This window comes from Diceros bicornis, chromosome 40 (assembly GCF_020826845.1).
Source record: "Diceros bicornis minor isolate mBicDic1 chromosome 40, mDicBic1.mat.cur, whole genome shotgun sequence".
Lineage (NCBI taxonomy): Eukaryota > Metazoa > Chordata > Mammalia > Perissodactyla > Rhinocerotidae > Diceros > Diceros bicornis.
In genome coordinates, this window is record NC_080779.1 from 20,454,009 (window position 1) to 20,470,943 (window position 16,935).

Here is a 16,935-nt window from a genome sequence, read left to right on the forward strand (position 1 = left end):
GGCACAGAGGATGGGGGGACGTACTCCAGGTTGCAACTGTCAAGTGGCAGATGTAGCATCTGAACTCAGATATGACTAAGGCCCTTCCCACTCTGCCAGCATCACTAAATTTAAGTTTGGAGGCTGGCCTCGCTGTGGCTGGAAGCTGGTACCCCTGCCAGTCATGTGCCCCACCCCGATCCTGCAGGAGCCTGGGGTGTGAGTTGTTGGGCCTGTGTCCTGGGCCCCCCGGCCAGCCTCCTCTGCACCCCTAGCCTGCAGTCACCTCTGCCTTCAGTCGCTCGATATTGATCTCCCCATCATCGATCTGCTGCCGTAGCTGCTTGGCCACTCTCTTCTCTGTCTTCATGATTTACAGCAGGTGCAGGTACTTCTGCATCAGCGCTTCACGCTTCCTGGCCAGGGTCTGGTAGCTGTGGACAGACAGACGTGGTAAGACAATACCTTCTTGTCCGCCAGAGTTCCAACCAGAAGTGGGGGTCCTGCATTGACTGCAATTAGGAGAAGGTCCTGACTCCCAGACATGGTGTGCGGGGCCTTGACCTGGCTGCTGTGCTGTTACTGACTGCCCTGGACCTTTCTCCAGCTCCTGTCTCAAATGGAACAACAAAGCCTGGATGACAGCACATCTGGTTACAACATGGTTCACTGAATATTTTGAGCCCACTGTTGAGATCTACCGCTCAGAGAAAGAGATTCCTTTCAAAATATGACTGCTTACTGGCAAGTGCTGTGATTCCCATGGAGAGAATGATGCTGGTTTGTGCCCCCCTCCACACACACACAGAAGTTAGGAAAAGTCTTATGACTCACATAAGAGTTCTCCGAGGAGAGCAGGGCCAGACTCTCAAGCAGCTCTGAAATGGCTTGAGAGAGCAAGGAAAGGAGCCTGGCCTGGGTTTTTATTGTGGTCGGAGGTTTTAAAGAAAAAATATTCAATGACATTTGTCAAAGATGGTAAAGCATATTTTATTCAGAACCACTGTGATACATAGAGACCACCGTGATGGGATCCAAAGCAGGGGAGAAATGAGATTGGGCTCGACTCTGAATGCAGCATGTGCAAGTGGAAATTCAAGGCCAGGCAGCATGGTGGGGGTCAGCGGATGAAAAATTACTAAGAGAAAAAGCAAGTGTTGGCATTTCTGGCTAACCTGATCTAACAGGATTCTTACCAAAGACAGGACAGAGTGATCAGACACCACCTGAGGGATGGTGGAGGAGGACGAGGAGCCTGAGCAGATCTTGAGGGTGATCAGATATACGGGTGGGGGTTCTGGTTAAACTGACATAGCAAGGTTCTTGCTAAAACTAGATTTTACAAAGAAGTGCACAGACAGGCCTAGGAGAAGTTTCAGGAGCCTGACTAAAGTTTGGTCAAAGCAAGAAATCTTTGCCAGGGATGAGACCAGGGCAAGAGTTCTGCACACAGACAGGGGCTTGTGTGGTTGGATCTGAAGCCAATGCCAGAGAAGGGAGCCTCTGGACTTTCTCCTCAGCTTGTCCGGGTGTGCACACGAGGGAAAGAGGGAGAGGAGAGGAGTAAGCTGTCAGCACACATCAAAAAGTGGGGAGTCTGACCACTCATTACAAGGACCAACATGCGTACAAAAATATGCATTCACAATGGCTTGTTTTTATATAAAGAAACACCAACAGGAAGCTCAAGAATGATCAAAGCTGTGTACTGGGGGTGGCTACAGTAACAGCACTGGAGGGGACCAAGAAATGTTGGCAGTGACTCTTCTGAGGTTAGACTTTTCTATCTTACAGATTTATCTAATATAGACAGAGAAATTTACACATACCATGTTTTCCCATTTAATAGTTATTTTTTTAATTTTAACTTTTGTACATAGGAAACCATTCTAAGATTTAATTCCTTTAGCACACTAACAGTTACAAAAGAGTAACCATATGAAATGAAATTTTCATATCTCTTGCTAACTAAAAGGACAAGCTGCATCCTAGATTGTCTTCTACTGTATCTCACACAGGCAGTATTTTCAGGAATCAGTGGCATATTATAATGCAATAGAGGTTTGGGTTAGCTCCTTAAACATAGTAGGATTAGTTTGACTAGTTCTCCTCACATCAATAAAAAAAGAAATTCCATTGCTTTATCTTTTTAAATCTCAATGATCTCTAGGGACACGCACATGCAAACACTGATGTAACAATGACTATTGCACCTGAAAACTTCAACACATTCATTTCACATTCAGATTCTCTTGCCTAAAAAGAACAAAAATTCTATTTAGTTCCACAATTTTCTTGCCTTACTGACATTATATCTCTCCATCAATTCACATTTTTAAGTCCAAGAAGCTCAAAATGTTATTTCTCATACGGGAAATGAAAGTTCAAAGAGCTAAGGGAAACCAGAAGCATAGGGCTGCACAGTTCAATCGATACAGGAATCCAAAGGAAAGAAACGCAAATATTGGAATTAGCAAGATAAGCAGCCTGCTTCCCACAGGACAGAAGGAAAGCCACATTGAGCAAGTTAAACACATTCTAAACTTTCCTGGTAGACGCAGAAGCCCTGGATTGGTCAGTCCCTGGCGCAGAAGGGTGGGGACACCTGAGCAGCCACAGGAATGGACTCTGGGAGCTGACACATCCTCCTCTGCCTGGGGAGGAAGAGGAGGTCTCCCTCTCTCAGCTTCCACTCTCACAAGTGAGGAGACTCTCAGCAGGATGCAGTTTAAGGTTGTGACTCAAATGAACCCTAAATTCATAAACACTAATCCAGACACAGGACTACTGACTTTCACAGACTTTCTAATGTGCACAAATTACACTCTGCAGGGACCTACACTGTGGGTGCAAAACTCCACCCTACGTGTAGACACAGGCCCAAGGGGAGCACAGGGATGACCTCAGGAAGGACAGCAACCCCCAGCCCCTGTGCAGGTGCCTTCCCAGCTTTCCAGGGATCTGTAGCTTCTCTCAGCAGAAAAGCTCCTTCTGCGGTGGGTATGAGCAGGGAGGACACGCAGAAAGAATGTGTGAGCCCTCAAGTACTTCCCTGTGCAGACTCAAGGGGGCCTTAGCTTAGAGACCCTGACCCCAGGCCTCTGCTCTCAGTCACATTGCTTTGGACCACAATGATCTTGTAAATGGCACAACACAATGTTTGAAGAATCTGGCAAATTCACACAAACCTACAGTTTACATGGAATGGAGGGAAGAAAGTTGTAAAGCACTTTTCTAGTTCAACAAGAAAAGTCACACGTATTTATTACTTTCAGAAAATAATGTTAATTAATTGTTATTTCCATGGCAAGACACTGTTTTATGAACAACTAATCATAGTTAACACTTTTGCTGTTCAAGTGTACGCCCTGGAATTCCATTTGAAAACCCCCAATCCCAAAGAAAAGAACAGATCTCACAATATGACTACACACACTCAGGAGAGGCAGAAAGGGAAACAAGAATTTTTAACACATTCAATGTAATACTAGAATTTTTTATTTTTTCTGAAATTTACCTCTTTCTTGCCTCTTTGGAAATATTTTATACTGTTTTTCAAGCCCAATGATTACATAAACTTTAACTTTTGAAAACCTAGGCTCAACTAAATGAATAAATCTTTTCAAGGTGACAAACCCAGCAAGGGGCAGTGCTGACAGGCCAGAACACCCAAGCAAGTTTGTACAGAGGAGCCTCCACTCCAAGGCCTTCCCATAGGATGTCTGTGCCGGGACAGAGCCTGGGAGGGGCACAGGGACTTCATATGATGGATTCCAGGTGGTCAGTCTCTCTTCTCCTCTCGTGGAAAGAAGTCACAGACAAAATATAAATCTCACAGTCAACTCAGCCAAAACCAAACTCCCAACGGCTCCCCATCAAGCAGGACCACCCCCAATCTCCCCAGCTGAGTCTCTTATTTCTTAGCTAAGGCCATAAACTCAGCACCGACTTCAACTCCTACCTCCCCAGCCCCACCCCTCACCACTTCCCATCTGTACACGGTCCTACTGTCTCGACAACACACCCAGAATTCAACCTCCTCCCCCAACCCTGACCTAAGCCTCCAAGGCCTCTTGCCTGGCTTATTGCAACAGCCTCCTAACTGGTCTCCTTGCTTCTCCCCTGGTCCTTCTGTGGTATATTCTCTACAGAGCAGCCAGATCGAGTCTGCTAAACATATGCCCAGCCATGTCACTCCTCCTCTGAAAACCTTCCAAAGCATCACCATCTCATTCAGAATAAATAAACGCCCGAGTCCTCACTATGACCAAAAGTCCCCATGATTGGGCCCAAGTCATCACTCTGCCTTCAGCTCCTGCTGCCCTCACGGGCTGTACCCTGGCCACACTGGCTTCCTTGCTGCTCCCAGAGCAGGCCATTTGCCCTTCCTCTCACACTGCTTTTGGGCCTTGTTCAAAATCTACCTCTGCAGTGAGACCTTTTCTGGCCCTCCTGGCTAGAACTCCACCCCCCTCCAGCTTGGCACACATCACTCTCCCACATGAGCCACACCATTGGTGTCACATCCAGAACGTCACACAGGGCATCCTTTTCATGTTTTGTTCACTTCTCTGGCCCCAGAGTCTAGAACAATGCATTACACAAACCTTGCACACAATAAGAAATGTAGCTTAATGAATGGATGACTATTAAAACAACCAGGAACTGCCTAACACTTGGGCAAGGAAGGCCGAATCTGTAAGAACCCCAGGGGCCAGGGGAGGCTGGTCCATTAATCAGCCCTAAAAGAATGTACAGAGTCATGTTAGAAAGAAAACTCCCCACCACGTCCTACAAATACCATACATGTTTTTATCAGCATCAACAGAGGCCTTCAAATGTAAACACCTTTTCTACTTTGAAGCAGCCTTCAGTGTCGCATTACCACTCATCACGTGCCTACTCCTAACTTTAACATGATGACTTTCACATCTAAGGTAATACGACTGACATTAAACTGTGTTTTCTACCTTTACCAAGTCTCTCCTGGGAATGGTCATAGCTATGCAAGCAGTAATAATCTGAGAACAACTGGAGAAGTAAATCTGTTCCTTCCCCCACCCTGTGCCCTTAGCAAACAGTACAACACTGTCTGATTATTTTTCTTTTCTAAACAAACTCACCAAAAATACATTTGCTGAACATGCTCCTTTGGAAGTCAGGGCTACTGTTTCCTCCAGCCACCTAACACATTTAAGTGACCAGATGCCACAAAGCATTGAAATATTGCCTACATGTCTACCATACAGTTCCCAAACTGAGATTTCAGTAAACTTATGTTGCAGCTGCCAGGAAAAGAAAAAGGAAGCAAAGACAATGCCATCCACGATGACAAGTGGAATTAAACCAAATGAAAGTCTTCCTTTACAGATACAGGGATACTTGAAAGCAAATCACTCCTTACAAGGAATGAGGGAACTAAAATTGCTGTGGGAAGAAAAAAGGAGCTGATGTACAAATGATTCCAAGGCAACTTGCAAAAATCCAAAATATCTTACCAGTAAAAATTAAGGAACTGTCTCCTCTGGAGCAGAAGCATGCTAGTGATGGTGCTCAGGGCAGGCCACCCCAAGATGCACCACTCTGGTATATGGATTATTTCGAGTTGAAGACAAAAAAAACTCAGAAGACTCAGGAATAACATTTGAGTTTCCCCTCCCAAACTGCCTAAAGGGTTTAACATAGAAGACCTAGTTTCAGGAAGGAGCCAATATCATATGATGGCTTTAATATAATGCAAAATAGATTTTACAATAGGAAAGGCACCAACAAACCCATTTTTATCAAAATTTCTTTCTCTCCCTGGCCACATTCTCTATGTGGCCCTGAAAAGAGTTGTCCAACAAACATTTGCATTTCTGTCTCCATGTGAATTGTCTTCTTCCCCTCTGAAATCCCAAACCACTACTCCCCCAACACCTTCCACATTTTTAGCAATAATACTTAAGCAAGCAGCTTAGACAGAATGATGAGCTGCTCATTTCTGAGTTTCTCCCATGTATACATGTTATTAACTTGGTGTTATTTTCTCCTGCTAGCCTGTCTTTTAATTATTTGGCCAGCCACAAGAACCTTAAAGGAAAGGGCAAAGGGGATTCTCCCTCTTCCCTGACACTTGCATTGGCCAAATCACCAACACCCCACCTCTGCCCCCCAACACATTGTATTAGGACCCCAAGAAGTTAAGGCACGATGAGATAGATTCAGTTTCTCTTTTTCATCACAGAAAAAAAGTTTGAATGATCTATCAGTCACTGAAATAATAACAAAAACATGAGTGTGTTGTGAGCATAGGAGTACGTTCCTCCCCTCCAGCCTACAACATATCTTCACAGGAGATACAGAGCTTCCACTTCTTGACTCCTAGAGGAGAAGAAAAGCCTCCTAAGAACCAGCAATGCAGCCTCGTCAGTCCCCCTCCCTCCTCTCCCAGATGCCCCGCTTCACCTCCCGCCCCAGCAGCCGTGGAGCTGCCAGGCCAGTGCCCCAGCCCCGCAGTGCCCCTGCCTCCCCTCCCTGATGCCCCGCTGCCCCTCTGGCCCCAGTGGCCAGACAGGAAAAGCGTCCAGACGTGCAGGAACTGGGCTGTCTGACATGCCTGTCTCACTACGGGTGCTGCCCCTGCCCACTCCACCCAAGGACCCAGCTCCACCCCGCCGCCCAGCCCCAAACTTGCTTGCAAGTCCTGGTGGCCAAGGGCCCAGGTGAGCGCAGCCTTCCAGGCCGCCTTGTGTGGGCATGCCCTTACCCGTGTCCCTCTTCCAGCTGCCTGGGAGAATGAGCACAACGCGACGGGCAGCCACCGAGGCCTATCCAGCCAAGCAACGTGGGCAGGGCTGGGAATGTGGGTGAAAGTGCATCGGTTGCCATCTTTGCGTACGGCTGGGCCCCACAAGGAGGGCCAGGCCGCACTCTTGGCTCCCCCACAGTCTGAGTCATTCGCTCAGTGACCCATGGGGCAGCGGAACAGAAGTGTTTGGGCAGCATGACCCCTGGATGGGTGTGACAGCCGGCATTTTACCTATGCCCGCGGGAGTGGCCATCTTGCTTTACGGAGGACAGGCGTGAGTGTGCCATCATCTTGCCGTCCTTTGGGCCATGGGGACCAGCTCCACATACCACAGAGTGTTGCCCTGAGCTCTAGGCCACTCCTCACGTAGTGTTCCCACTTGGGGTCGGTGAGGAGGGGGCTGGAGCCTAGCGGTTCGACAGCCTGAGGTCAAGGATGGTGATCACTTCGTGGCCACGATGTGCTCCCACCGGCAGGGCAACGAGGAGAAACTGCCATCTCCTTCCACAGGTAACTGGCCACCGCTGCCTGGTCAGCCCCCTGTGAGGTCCAGCCCAAGGTGGGTGGCACTTTGTGCTCAGGGCCTCAGGGCCTGTCCAGCAGGTGAGTCAGTACTGGGTGCTGTGTTGCCTTGGTCTGTGCCACCGTCTCTGTTCGGTACACCTCGGGCCACCATGGCCACCCCACAGCCACCAGCGCCCACCTTATAGCCTCCATGGCCCTCTCACCCCCACCCCGCGGCCACCCTGCTCTCCATTGATTCGGGCTGGGGCCAAAAATGTCAAGAAACAGGGTATTCTGGAAATGCTCTTCTTTATGTCACTATTTTCCTGCATTTGCTGTGACTTTTCTGCTCTTTTGATGGTGGGGAGCCTGCCTTGATCTCTACAATCAGGAATGCAGCTGAGCAAATGCAGCTTGTACCTGCTGGATGGACACACCTCCCAGTTGTTCTGTTGCTAGAAGGGTCCTGGCAGTGCAGGGAAAGGTGGCTCTGCACATGGAGGTGAGTCCTGGAGAGGCGTCTGATGGCATGCTGGGCAGAACAGGGCGAGACTCACTTCTCACGGGGAGGCAGACCCTATGGACTTGGACTGTGACAGCATCCTGGGTGGAGCAGGGTGCAGCCCACTCCACATGGGGAAACTTACACTTTGGACTCTGCATCTGACAGCATCCTGGATGGAGCAGGGCAAGACACACTCCTCATGGGGAGGCTGACTCTGCTGACTGGGCATCTGACAGCATCCTGGGGGAGCAGGGCACAGCCCACTCCTCACAGGGAGGCTGAACCTGTTGTGTCTGCATCTGAGAGCATCCTAGGTGGAGGACGGCGCAGCTCACTCTTCACCGGGAGGCTTACCCCGGGGATTAGGGGAAGGGGCTCCTCTCTTCACGCCTTCCTTGGGTTTCCACAGCATGGTGAGGGGCTTGCCTTCCCCCTGGCTTGGCTCCCTTCATGAGAGCTTCTGGAATTCAGCTAGTTCAACGAGTCCTTTCCTGCGGACTCAACACTGGAGGTCCCAGAACAGTGCACTGAAGACATTCTACTTTGAAAACCTCCTGGCATATCCTTTTGTTTCATGTTGCAGGTTGTTATTGAAGTTTGAAAGACCTGAATGCCACTTGTTGTCTGTAGTCTTATTGAAAGTTTACAGTGGTTTGTTCTAAGTTGGAAGTTGTTACAATCTATCAAAACTACTAACATGAGCTTGTTTCAGATGTCAGCCACCATGATTTCTTGACGATTTCCTTCAGAGCCTGTGTCCCAAAAGTTTTGTTACTGTTTTTGAGAATGAGGCAAAACACTGCAGAGAAGGTTGCTCTTGGCATATGTCATGGTCTAACGTGGTCTGGGGGCAAAGGAGGTGGGCGTCTTTGGGAAACTAGTCACAAAGCACTGAGAAAAGTTAGAAGGTCGTGTTGCTTGGAACTCCCTGAGGAGCTAGTGTCCACCTGGTCTGGTCCACAGCAGCCTCAGGGGGACTAGATGACCTCAGGTGGAGCAGAAAGCCCTCGGGAGAGAAACCCCCACCCCTCATGTGCACAGTTTAGTCTAAATAGAGATTTTACCTTAATGAGGGGAAAAGATTATGAAGTGTCTTGGTTAGTACCTTGCAGGGGCTGGTTGCTTTGTACAGGCAGCAGCTTTCCTCCTGGTAGTGAAAGGTGGGGAGAAACATAGAGCCAAAGCTCTTGGGGCTGACCTCCTCTTGGTGGCCATCCCACATCCTCAGCTGCTTGAACAGAGCTGGGGCCAGTAGCCCTGCTGAGTGCCTGGGAGGATCTGCTGGCCGACACCTGGCCTGGCTTTGAAATAGGGGGACCACCCCTCCCTGTTTTAGCATCCAAAGTCCTGTATCCCAGGGACAGCAGGAGGATTGGTCAGCCATGAGCTTCTAGGAACTATTTCCGAGGCTTCCTGAAACCTTTCCTGTTGTCTTGATGCCATACTGTGCTATCTGCCTGAGTGTCTGTGTCCCTACAGGGCACTTACCACAGCCTGGGAGGAGGTCATCACCTTCCTTCCTTCTCTGCCCTACAGACAGTCAGCTCCTTGAGGTAGACAGTGTGTCTTTCATCTTTCTATTCCAGTAATAGCTTGCAAGCAGAAGGTGTTCCTTAAATCTTTACTAAAGATTTAAATGGACAAAGTTGCTACAGGTTTTGGTGTTCGCAAAAACACTTGTTTTGTTTTATAGTTGATGATTTTAGGGGGAGACATTTAACTCTTTCTTTCTAATTGTTTTTTTCATTTATCCTTGCAGGCTCCCCATAAAGGGCTCAAACCGTTTGGTCCAGTTGTTAAAAGCTGTTCACAGGGATGACTGGACCCCACTAAGCATTCTTTCATCTGTAGCGAACATTTCACCATAAAAAGCTCTTGGGAAGGCTGGAGGATCAGAACTATGTGCTCAAGCCCATGGCCATGCTCTCGATCTTCCACCTGACTGAGAAGGGGGCGCTGAAGGCCATGGCTGCCCCAGGAGAAAGGACACCAGGAAGGCCGCTGGGGGCCTGAGGAACATGCGAGTGAAGCAGATGGGAAAGGAGCTGCAGGTTCTTCGTGGTCCTTGAGGGAAAACCTGAGGGCCCAGCTGGGGTCCCGCCAGTTGAAGCCAGCCGCTCTGCAGGTTGAACACGCACCCAGGGCTGCCCAGGAAGCTGCCAGTCAGGAGCAGGCACAGAGTCTCTGGAAGGAACTCCAGGAGACAATGTGAACCTCCACAGGGTCAGGCAGCCAGGGAGATCCAAACGCGCCTGTTGTAGATGCTGACGATGAGACCCCCTCTTCCCAGCCAGGGCCTGCTAGGTAAGAGTGGCATTTCCGTGGATGAATTTACCCCCCAGGATCTGGGGCGTGTAGATTTATTGGCTGGCTTCCTTCTTACAGTTTCTCCTCAGCACACACTCGAGAGAGGCCATCTGTCCCCCGAAAGCCAGTCCAGCGAAGGAGGTTGAAGAGAGATGTGGAGCCCAGCTGCAATGAGACGAGCCTGGCTTCTGATGAGGGCTTAGCCCAGAGCCCCCAATTTCATCACTCACAATGATGCCTCAAAAACCATCCCAGAGCCCCTCCACCCTCCAACAGACGTCACCCCAAAGCCAACCACAAAAATTGTGCAAGGTGAGCACAGTGACACCGGCCCCACTTCCCTCAGCAGGGTCATCCTGTCAGCACTGAGGGCCCAAGAACTCCTCGACTTGCTGCACTCCTACTGCTTCTGCTCCTAGGGGAACAGGAGCACGGGTCCCGCCTGCAGGAGGAGGTGGATAGAAGGGCAGCCGCCGACAGCCAGGTGCACACACTGCAGGAGGAGCTGGATGAGCTGAAGGGAGGGGCCTCCCTGCCTGAGCAGCCTGCTGCCCCCAGGTGAGGCCAGTCCCGGGGATCGGGGCTCCCCCACAGCCTGCTCATCATGAGGGGTTTCCTGTTCCACAGGAGATGTGCCCTGAGCACTTCTGTGTGCAGCATGCCTCCTGCTGTCTTGGAGAAGGGTCTGCTGGTACCTATCCCTTGCAGACAGGGAGCCCAGGTTGCAGAGCTCACCCTGCTCACTCTAGGGCACTTGAGAGGCAGCGGTAGCTGTTGGTGTTTAGCCAGTGGGAAAGGAAGCATTGCATGTCAGCTGGGAAAGCCAGATCTACCCAATGAACAGTGCCTGGATGGTTGGTTTTCCACTTGAACAGGAGAAAGTCAGCTTCTGTTGCATCCCTCACACAAATGCAAATTCCAATGAGTTAGGATCTAAAAGTGAAATAAAATCGACATAGTAAACTATTAGAAAAGTTATGGGAGACTCTTAATGTCATGGGGAGGTTCTTTCCACGCATGTTTTAATGAATATCCTTGAACTTAAGTCATTTTGAACATTTTAATAATTTCTTTAAAATTTTAAACATCTGTTTGAGTAGAATACGTTCTCTTTTGTAAAACTTAAAACACTAGAGAAATAAATAAACTAAGAATTGGTAAAAACTCCTATTTCCCACCTACCTCCCAACTTTTATTCCTTGTTGGTAGTAAAATTTGGTGTGTAATCTCCTAGACTGTTTCCTGTACTTTACATACATATTTCTCTACCTCTACAAAGAGGTTGTATATATTTTTGGTGTGTTTATTGGCTACGTTTCTGATTTTCCCACTCTTTTACAGTTTAGTAGTTGTAAACATTGGTTTCTCGATACCCCGTACATATTGAGGGTACTATGTTTTCCCTGTTATTCATCCATGGAAAACCTTTCCCTACCACATTGTTAATTTAATCTGGATCAGTGCTTGTCTTCCCAGATGTCAGTAACACTTCAGGTGGGAAACGGCTCTATGTGACAGGCCGTTCAAGACCTCTTGGACCCCCAGGGCAACAACCATTAGGACAACACAAAGTAAGAAACAAAACCCATCCTGCGTGTTTCCAGATGCATCCTGGGGGAAGGACAGCTCCAGTTGAGGACCGCTGATGTCCTGGTCAGAGTTATCCACTATGTTCTCCTATCACATTAAAGCTGTTTCTGTAGTTTGTCATACCTGATGGTACAGTTTGGTGCCTTTGTCTGTTCCTCTTCGTCAGACTGTGCAAGGTTTCTCAGCGTTACAGGTCTTTACAGACAGCCATCCCTTGACTCCATTGCTCATGTCTACTTTGTTGTTCCTGCCTCGTGAATCCTCACTTCATTCTGCTGTCTTTGGTTTTATTGTGGTGTTGTTCTGGCTCCTGGAGGATAGTACTCAGCTTCTTCGTGTACAGTTGATATTCCCTGATACATGCAGTGGAGGCTGTGTCCCTTCTTCTGTCTCTTTGTCCCCACGCCATGGATTTGCCTCATGCTGCTCTCATTGCTGTTCCTTTCTAAAGAGTTTGTCCTGTCTATCTGGACTCCCTCTTTAACCTGAGAGATTTAGAAGAGTGTTGACAGATTTTCAAGTGGATATGTTGGGGGAGGGGAGCCAAAATTTTGTGATTTTTTTTACTTTTATTGCTTTAAGGTCCAGTAATATGGTCACTTATAGATTTCTGCTTTTGTGACTCTAGAGATTTCATTGTGGCTTAGCACACAGTCCATTGTGGAGACTGTTTCATTGTGGTTTGAGGAGAATGTATCTTCTCCACTAGTTGCTTACATTGTTGTCCCTCGGGCTGAGGCTAGATCTAGCTTTTTTGTATTTGTCAGCAGATCTGTTTCCTTACTTACTGTATCACTTGACCTGTGGATTTCTAAGAGAGGTAAGGTAGGTTTCCCTGTGATTCTGGAGGTGCCTGTATCTTCTTGTTTGTCCAGTTTTGCTTTATGTTTCAAGACCATATTGTTAGGTGCATAAGTGTTCCTGACAATTATCAACACAGAAAACCCCTTTTTGTCCCGTTTAAAGTCTTGTTTCTTTAGTTCCTTATTTTCAATCACATTATATCCCTGTATTTTATAACTATACTTTAACTCAACTTGAGAGCCTTCATCTTTTTATAGAACAATTTAAACCATTTACAATTGTGATTATTGATAAATTGGAATTTGAGTCTACCATTTAATTTAATTTTTAATTTGTTAGGCTTTCTCATGATTTTCTATCCTTCTAGTGGATAGAAGGATAGCTTTTAGGAACAACCATTTCCGCATTTCCTTCTGTAAATGCTTAGAGTTGATCAATTCCTGTGTTCTACACTCCCAACTCCTCACCTTCCAGTCCCCAGCTTGAGACTGTCTGATCTTAGTTCTGTGTTCTTATTTTCCCCATCAAGAAGTCATGATTGGATGTAAGTATACATTTTATTGGTTACTTTGTTTACCACTATTTATTGTATCTAAATTTTTCCTCCTTTTTGGAACTATTTGATGTTATTTTGGAACTCATGTGACAGTAAAATTTTGAGAGGAATCAAGTCTGAGATACTCTTTAGGTGCTGATGTTGGGGAGCTAGCACCTAACCTCTTAAAGTTGCATCAGTGTGTCTGCAGAGTCAGGATGAGGTCATAGATGTTTAAAACCGTGGAATTGAATGAGGTTTCCTGGAGACACTGTAGCTGTAGAAGAGACCATGGCCCAGCCTAGGTGAGGGCAGTGTTTGCAGAGGTGCATCTGAAGAGGATCTAGGAAAGGGGACTGAAATGGTGGAGCATGGAGTCGCAGGAGCCATGAGGGAAAGGGTATTGCAGAAAGGAGGGGTGCTCAGCTGGGATACAGCTCTGATCAAAATGGATAAAAGACGGCTGGACTCAGCCACGTGGGATCACTGGTGACCTCAGTCTCCTTGAGAGGGTGGGAATGAAGCTGGGTCTAGAGTGGGGGAAGTGGGGCCATGGGAGGGCAGTAGGGATGGGGCACTTTACTTAAGAGGTTTAGCCATGAAGGGGAGTCAGGAAAGTGGAGAGTAGCCAAAAGGGAGCATGGGTCCAAGGGAGAGTCTTGTTTGTAAGGTGGAGATGAGCTAGCAGGTGTCTGTGCTGCAGGTAGGACCAGATAGAGTGGAGGAGCCTGAGGGGCCGGGAGGAGCATGCTGGGCCCTGAGGAGGTGCAGGGCTGGGCTTCGCCACCTGGGGAAGCACACAGAGCATGAGGACAGATGTGCTGGTGGAAAGGGCGCGCTGTGCCTCTGCTCCTGTATTCCTGGACCGTGAGATGGACAGTGGCTGGGAGTGGAGGGATGATGCAGGAGGTGTTAGGTGAGTGGCAGGCATAGGAGGGGGAGGGCTTGGTCTACAAGGCCCACACGGAGCTCCCCACTGGGGTCCCCGGTCACCAGCTGCTATCTCTCTTTAATGTCTTCCTCAAAATGTCAGCTCTCTTGATGGTTCCCAGGGCTACTATGAATTTGTTCATCACTGAAGGAATCTTGGGGTCATTTTTTAGGGATTTTATATCGAGGATCTCTACATGTGTTTATTCAGTCCATTTTTACCCAATCCCTTGGTTTTTGGAGAGATTCCATAAAACAGAGCAGCTGGACCAGTGGCCTGCATGTTCCAGCCTTCAGGAGGTTTGCCCTCCAGAAAGCCAGTGCTGATTGGCATTCTCACAGGACGTGGTGCTCTGTCCCTGAGCCCACTCTACCTGTGGGTGTCACAACGTTGTAAATCCTAGGGCAGTCCTATCAGGGCCCATCATTGGCATCTCTGTGACCAGTGAGGGTGAACATTTTTCCGTGTTCATTATCTGTAACTTCCCTGACTGTGCTGTCGCCTGCCTTGCTCACCGAGCTCCGAACCTTCCTGGTGAAACCAGGCTGCTCACTCTCTATCCAGTGTGATTGTACGTTCCCTCAGTGTGCCCCTTGAGTACTTGCTTCAAAAATATCTGTTTTCTTGGGTCGGCCCCATGGCTTAGTGGTTAAGTGAGCGCGCTCCACTGCCGGCGACCCGGGTTCAGATCCCGGGCTCGCACCGACGCGCTGCTTCTCTGGCCATGCTGAGGCCGCGTCCCACATGCAGCAACTGGAAGGATGTGCAGCTACGACACGCAACTATCTACTGGGGCTTTGGGGGGAAAAAATAAATAAATAAAATCTTTAAAAAAAAATCTGTTTTCTTCACGTTCTTTGATTCTTTGTACATATAATCTAGATTTACTCTGCAGTGTTAAAAATGTTTTATTGTGGAAAACCTTGAACATTCACAAATTAAACAGAAAAGTGTGATAGCCGCCCATGTACCTATTACCCAGCTTCAACATTTATCAATATTCTGATCGTCTTGTTTCGTCCATATTTCTACTGACTCCCTACCTTCCATTGATTATTTTTTAATTAATAGATTGTTTTTTAGCAAAGTTTTAGATGGACAGAGAAATTCAGCAGATAGTGCAGAGCATTTCTCCCTCCTCCCCCGCAGTTTCCCCTACTGTTAACATCTTGCATGACCACCTGTGTTAGTGCGGTTCATTGTTTACAAGTGAGGAGCTGATGCTGCCACAGTGTTCGTAACCAAGTCCGTGGTTTACATTAAGGTTCACTGTCTCACTTTCATGTACTTGGATTCTGACAAATGCATAATCTCATGTATCCACCACGACAGAGCTTACAGAAGAGATGGATTGCCCTAAAAGTCCCTGTGCTCTGCCTCTTCATCCTTTACCTCCCAACTCCTGGCAATACTAATCTTTATACTCTTTCTATAGTTTTGCCTTTTCTAGAATGTCGTGTAATTGGAATATATGAAAACTATCGAACAGCGTACATAGCCTTTTCTGGTTGGCTTCTTTCACTTAGCAATATGTATTTAGGTGTCCACTATGTCTTTTAGTGGCTTGACTGCTAATTTCTATTATTTTTCCTTTTTGTATATTGAGTTAAAATATACATAACAAAAAAGTGTGCCATATTAACCATTTTTAAATGTACACTTCAGTGGCGTTAAATACATTTGCACTGTTGTACAGTCATCACCACTATTCATCCCCGTAACTCTTGTAAATCTGAAACTCTATACCTATTAAACAATAACTCTCCCTTCTCCCCTCCCCCCACCCCTTGGCAGCCACCATTCCACTTTCCATCTCTATGATTTTCACTACTCTCAGTTCCTCGTGATAGTGGAATCATACAGTGTTTATCTTTTTGTGATTGGCTTATTTCTGTTAGCATAATGTCCCCAATGTTAATCCATGTGTAGCATATTGCAGCATTTGCTTCCTTTTTAATGCAAAATAATATTCCATTGTATGGATACACTACATTTTGTGTATGCAATCATGCGTCAGTGGACACTGGGGCTGCTTCCATGTTTTAGCTATTGTGACTAATACTGATATGAACACGGGTGTACAAATATCTCTTCAAGGCTCTGCTTTCAGATCTCTTGGGTATATATCCAGAAGTGGAATTGCTGGTTCACTTGATAACTCTAGGTTCAATTTTTTGAGGAACATCCATACTGTTTTCCATAGCAGCTGCATCATTTTATGTTCCTATCAACAGTGTAGCAGGGTTCCAATTTCACCGCATCCTGGCCAACACTTGTTGTTTTCTGTCTTTTCCATAGCACTCATATTAGTGGGTGTGAGGTGGTGTCTCATTGTGGTTTTGAGTTGCATTTCACTAATGATTAGTTGTGTTGAGCGTCTTTTCATGTACTTATATGCCATTCGTATGTCTTCTTTGGAGAACTGCCTCTTCAAGTCCTTTGCCCATATTTGAATTGGCTTGTTTTTCAGTCGTTTAGTTTTAGGACTTCTCTGTATTTTCCGGATATCAGTCTCTTGGCAGAAATACGATTTGTAAATGTTTTCTCCCACTCTTGGGTTGCCTTTTTACTCTGTGGACAGAGCCTCTTGATGTACAAACTTATAAAATTTCCATGGAGTCCAATTTGTCCATTGTTTTTCTTTCATTACCTGTGCCTTTGGTGTCATATCCAAGAAATCATTGCCAAGTCCGGTGTCGTGAAGATTTTGTCCTATGTTTTCTTCTAAGAGTTCTCTTACTTTAGGTCTTACATTTATGTCTTTGAGTTAATTTTTGTATCTGGTGTTGGATGAGGGCCAACTTCATTCTTTTGCATGCAGATATCCCATTTTCCCAGCACCATTTGTTGAAAAGAAACCTTTCTCCATTGCATGGTCTTGGCACCTTTGTCAAAAATCACTTGACTGGGGCCAACCCGGTGGTGCAAGCAGTTAAGTGCACGTGGTCTGCTGCGGCGGCCCAGGGTTCACCAGTTTGGAACCCAGGGTG